The following is a 5,132-nucleotide window of genomic DNA, read 5'->3' as shown; positions in this document are numbered from 1 at the left end:
GTGTGAATGCGTTGATGAGTTTTTAGGTGACTTGAGCTTCTGAAGCTGCTTCCACATTGGTCACAGGAGAATGGCTTCTCTCCAGTGTGAATGCGTTGATGTGTTTTTAGGTGACTTGAGTGGTTGAAGCTGCTCCCACATTGGTCACAGGAGAATGGCTTCTCTCCAGTGTGAATGCGTTGATGTATTTTTAGGGCAGTTGAGCGACTGAAGCTCCTTCCACATTGGTCACAGGAGAATGGCTTCTCTCCAGTGTGAATGCGTTGATGTGTTGTTAGGTTAGTTAACAGACTGAAACTCCTCCCACATTGGTCACAGGAGAATGGCTTCTCTCCAGTGTGAATGCGTTGATGTCTTTTTAGGGCACTTGACTGACTGAAGCTCCTCCCACATTGGTCACAGGAGAATGGCTTCTCTCCAGTGTGAATGCGTTGATGTGTTTTTAGGTCACCTGACTGACTGAAGCTCCTCCCAAATTGGTCACAGGAGAATGGCTTCTCTCCAGTGTGAATGCGTTGATGTGTTTTTAGGTCACCTGACTGACTGAAGCTCCTCCCACATTGGTCACAGGAGAATGGCTTCTCTCCAGTGTGAATGCGTTGATGTGTTTTTAGGTCACCTGACTGACTGAAAGATGTCCCACACTGCAGAGAGCGGTGGCGTTTTGGTCTGTTGGTGTCTCTCTGTTTCATGGAGAAAGATATAAAGGATATAAGTCATTACTATATTTGACAAAGTATTTTATGATATGAAAGCATATGCTAACAGACAAACATATCTTGTTCTATGTACTGTGTAACCAGTGTTGGGGGAGACACATTGCAAAAGTAACACATTACTGGTAATATATTACTTTTAGCAGTAATACAGTAATATAACGCCAATAGGAGTTTGGTAATATTATACCAGTTACTGTACTATGTCAAGTAATGTGAGTTACAACTTCAAACTGAGCTGCTGTCAGCTCCTCGTTAGGGTGCATTGAGTTACATTATGATGCATTCATCTACTCAGTAAAGTCAAGTATTGAGTGAAGATCAATTATAACGTTATGACTTCACACAAAAATATTAGAGGGAATTATGCCCCGTTTACTGTAACTTCCTACACCAGGGGCACTCAATTAAAATTCAAAGAGGTCCAGTTCGAGAAAATTTCCTTAAGCAAAGGTCCGGAACATTGTAACGTAGCTTGCATTATGAATTATGATTCAGTGCCATTGAACTCAATGACTGAAGTAGCCTAATGGTACAACGTCTGTATACAACTGACTGTTAAATCAAGCCAACAAACTTCCAGCTCCACCTTTTCTCTTTAGAGAAGTGAGCTATCTATCTATCTATCTATCTATCTATCTATCTATCTATCTAATGTATCTATCCATCCATATCAATCTATCCATCTGCCCCCTCTGTCTGTCGAGCGTTCCCAATGCAAACTTGTCATGCCGTCGGGCAAGTGAATGTGTGTGTGCGCTGGTGTGTGTGTGTTTGCTCATGTGTGGCGCTTCCATAGACAGGTCAGGATCGGATCGCACTTCAACCGAGACATACTGGTTTTGAACTGCCCGTAAGAACAATGAATGAACATGTAAGAGTCATTTGTTTTGACCACACCATGTGAAATTACTTCTATGTCTCGCATCCCCTCCGTCCGTGTGTCACTCTCACAGCAGCACTAGGAAACGACAGGGAGAAACGATTCGCTTATTTGCCGCGCCTGGCCATGCTTACAGAGCCTGGAGTATCTGGTTGGCTGAGGCAGCAATCAGCTGGAGTTGGGAGCAGCTTGGCCACTGAGCCCAAACCCTACAAAGGCTCAGCCAGCCTGTCATTCTCTGGCCTGTGCCTTTGTTTTGGGAGTCCATTTGATTTGTACTTTAAATTAGGTTTATTGCACATTTTTGATCCGTTGTATTTTGCACCATTTACTTTGTCTTTATATAAATAAAATTCCTTTTTGCATTTTGGACCCCTGACTTGCTTCCTATTATTTATGGTCCTTGAGCAAGGCCATAACACTCTCCTGACAAAAAATGCTCCAGGTAGCGCTTTTTCCATGCAAAAATGCAAACGCAATGTGTGCAAAAAATGCTCCAGGTAGCGCTTTTTCCATGCAAAAATGCAAACGCAATGTGTGCAAAAAATGCTCCAGGTAGCGCTTTTTCCATGCAAAAATGCAAACGCAATGTGTGAACAGCCCCCCACACAGCAGATAACCCCTGCTCAGTCATTAGCATAGTAATCACACAGACCCCCCCCCCCCCGCGCTCGAGCACTCGTTCATAATAGGAGAGTACTCGAGTATTTAAATTGCTTAAAATGCCCATCCCTAATTCCAATGTTCTCACCTCTTGTGAAGAAGTCATCTTTGTCTCTTGCTCTCTTCCTCCACCATATCTCTTCCTGCCAATCAGCTGTGACATAATTAAACAGGTAACAGTTTGGTAAACAGGTTGGTAAGACAGGGAACACAATGAAGATCATAACAATGCTGTGAAATCAGTGTATTGGAGTAGAAAGTACAATATTTCCTTCTGAAATTATAAGTAGGAAGTATAAATTGATTTGTGTCCACATTGATGGATGAACGAGTCAGGGAGAGGAAGCCAGCCTTGTTTCCTGTGTTGAAATAGACTAGGCCTACTGTGTTGAAATAGACTAGGCCTACTGTGTTGAAATAGACTAGGCCTACAGCCTGTGTTGAAATAGACTAGGCTTACAGCCTGTGTTGAAATAGACTAGGCCTACAGCCCGTGTGTTGAAATAGACTAGGCCTACTGTGTTGAAATAGACTAGGCCTACAGCCTGTGTGTTGAAATAGACTAGGCCTACAGCCTGTGTATGACTTGTACTGTACTACCTACTAGGGGTGGGACAAAATATCGATACTCACGGTATCGCAATATTTCCACTTGCGATACGTTATCGATACACTGGCACCAAGTATCGATATGTTTATTTAATTTTTTTTTTTTTAATAAACAGGCTAAAATATTATGCAGTGTGGTAGTTCAAACAGTTTCAAGTTGACGTTTATTTATGTTTGTAGCCTTATTTATGTTTGTAGCCTACATAAATACTGTAGGCTACATGAATGGAAATGTTTGATCATTAATATCTACTTTTAGAAATTATATAGGTAGGTAGGTTATATAGGTTTTCTTGTTTTAATATTAATAATAAAAAGACTTAATGTGTAACTTTTCCTCCGTGGTATCGAAAATGGTATGAGTGAGTGAGTGAACTCAGAGAGTTCATGTCAATTCTGCTAATAAATACATAATACCTGCTCAGGGCCGATCCTGGCCATTTGGGTGCCCTAAGCGTAATTGTTCTGTGGTGCCCCCCCCCCCCCCGTAAAACTTTCAATAACTGTCAAACGAAAGACTGCAAAATCATTAATTATGAACGATACTAGTGTATCTCACATTTCATTACATGTGGGAAACAAACAATTGTTAGAATTACTGTACATGTCAGCAAACAAGTGATTGTTAAACTGTACATGCAAGCAGGGGCGGACTGGGATCATAATTCAGGCCGGGCATTAGATACGAAGCAGGCCAGGCCGATACAGGCCGACGTGCGTGCCGGCGTCCGAAGGGCGGCGGCGAAAAATTTGGGCTGTTTGAAGCCCAATTTGGGCCGTTTGAAGCCAGATTTGGGCTGTTTGAAGCCAGATTTGGACTGTCTGAAGCCCGATTTGGGCCAGTTGAAGCCAGATTTGGGCCAGTTGAAGCCAGATTTGGGCCGGTTGAAGCCAGATTTGGGCCGCTTGAAGCCCAATTTGGGCCGTTTGAAGCCCAATTTGGGCCGAGTCCAATTTTACAATGAGATGCACCCTGAATAAAGTAATAAAACCACTAGTAAACCAGTAGGCGGCGCCTGGCCTGCTGTTCAGTGAGTGGCCTGACTGAGGGCACCAAAAAAAAAAAAAAAAAAAAAAAAAAAAAAAAAAAAAATTTTTTTTTGGTGCCCTCAGTCACGTGATGCCCTACGCAGTCTGCGTACTCTGCGTAATGGGTTGGAGCGGGCCTGTACCTGCTTCTTGCCTTTTAGGGGTATTTTTTTCTCTTCAGTTACACAGGTATCGTGATGTATCGTCTTCCAATATATCGATTATCGCAGTATCGTGATAATATCGTTATCGAGGGCCAAGTATCGTGACGATATCGTATCGTGAGCTACTCAGCGATTCCCACCCCTACTACCTACTCAGGTATGAATGTAACTTGCCCAACACTGTCTGTAACATGTCCGAAAATGTCACATCATAAAATAAATGACACGTTATTTGATTTGACCCTAACCCTAACCCAAAGTTAGCAAGAGAGAGAGAATACTTAGCAATCATTCTGACATACAGCACAACATCCTATAAATAGGCGAGCTAACAGATTAAATTACCAACAGATTATAATGTTCTCACCTCTTGTGAAGAAGTCATTAGAGATCAGAAGAGTCAGAAGAGGTTAGAGGCGTTGCTTCTGGTAGCTGCTTGGTAACCTCGCGTCATCAGGCTCTTCTCGGCGAAGCTGCTTGGTCAGCACGAAATCCAACGTTGCCAGAGGAAGTTTGAGCATCCACAGGTGGCTCAAAGCGCTATCTGGTGTGTCCGACTGTCCGTGATTATCCTCAGTAGGCAGGCGTAGCAGCAGCAGCGTATGTCTGCTGGGTTAACAGAGCGCTCCACGCTGATAGACGTCTTTAGCTAGCTTAGCCAACTAGCTTGCTAACAGTGCATTGACCGGAGAATAACTCTCAGTAACTTCTAGCCGAAGTTTACTATATATCCGCCAGTCTCACTTACAGTTTACACTCCCGATTAGTAGCTCACTAAACTGGTAAACTAAAGTAAAAAGACTGTAGGAGGAAAAACGTGTTCTAAAAGTTTCACGGGTCATGATGTGCTGGGATCCAAATACATTTCACAGTTGTTCCTGCTTTGCTGACTCTGTAAACGATCACTTCCTCCTTCTTCTTCTTCTTCTATGGATTTGATTGGCGGTTGGCAACCATCTTAAAGGTGCATTACCGCCACCTACCAGACTGGAGTGTGGAACGTTCGATATTGACAGAACATTTTAAAGAAAAAAGGTATTATTCTAAATCCTATCGACTAACCCAGTT

At 42.8% G+C, this 5,132-nt stretch overlaps 1 long non-coding RNA gene across 1 annotated transcript; it reads right to left on the bottom strand.

The window, feature by feature from the left end:
* Nucleotides 1–548: 548 nt before the first annotated feature.
* Nucleotides 549–4,699, bottom strand: LOC310771689. Its single transcript, XR_014552457.1, has 3 exons — nucleotides 4,432–4,699; nucleotides 2,351–2,416; nucleotides 549–683 (listed from the first exon to the last, which is right to left on the bottom strand). It is a non-coding gene; the product is annotated as an uncharacterized lncRNA (long non-coding RNA).
* Nucleotides 4,700–5,132: the final 433 nt, after the last annotated feature.

This window comes from Poromitra crassiceps, assembly GCF_964638095.1.
Source record: "Poromitra crassiceps genome assembly, contig: HAP1_SCAFFOLD_1039, whole genome shotgun sequence".
NCBI classification, from domain to species: Eukaryota; Metazoa; Chordata; class Actinopteri; order Beryciformes; family Melamphaidae; genus Poromitra; species Poromitra crassiceps.
This window is presented reverse-complemented; position numbering and strand designations above follow the sequence as displayed.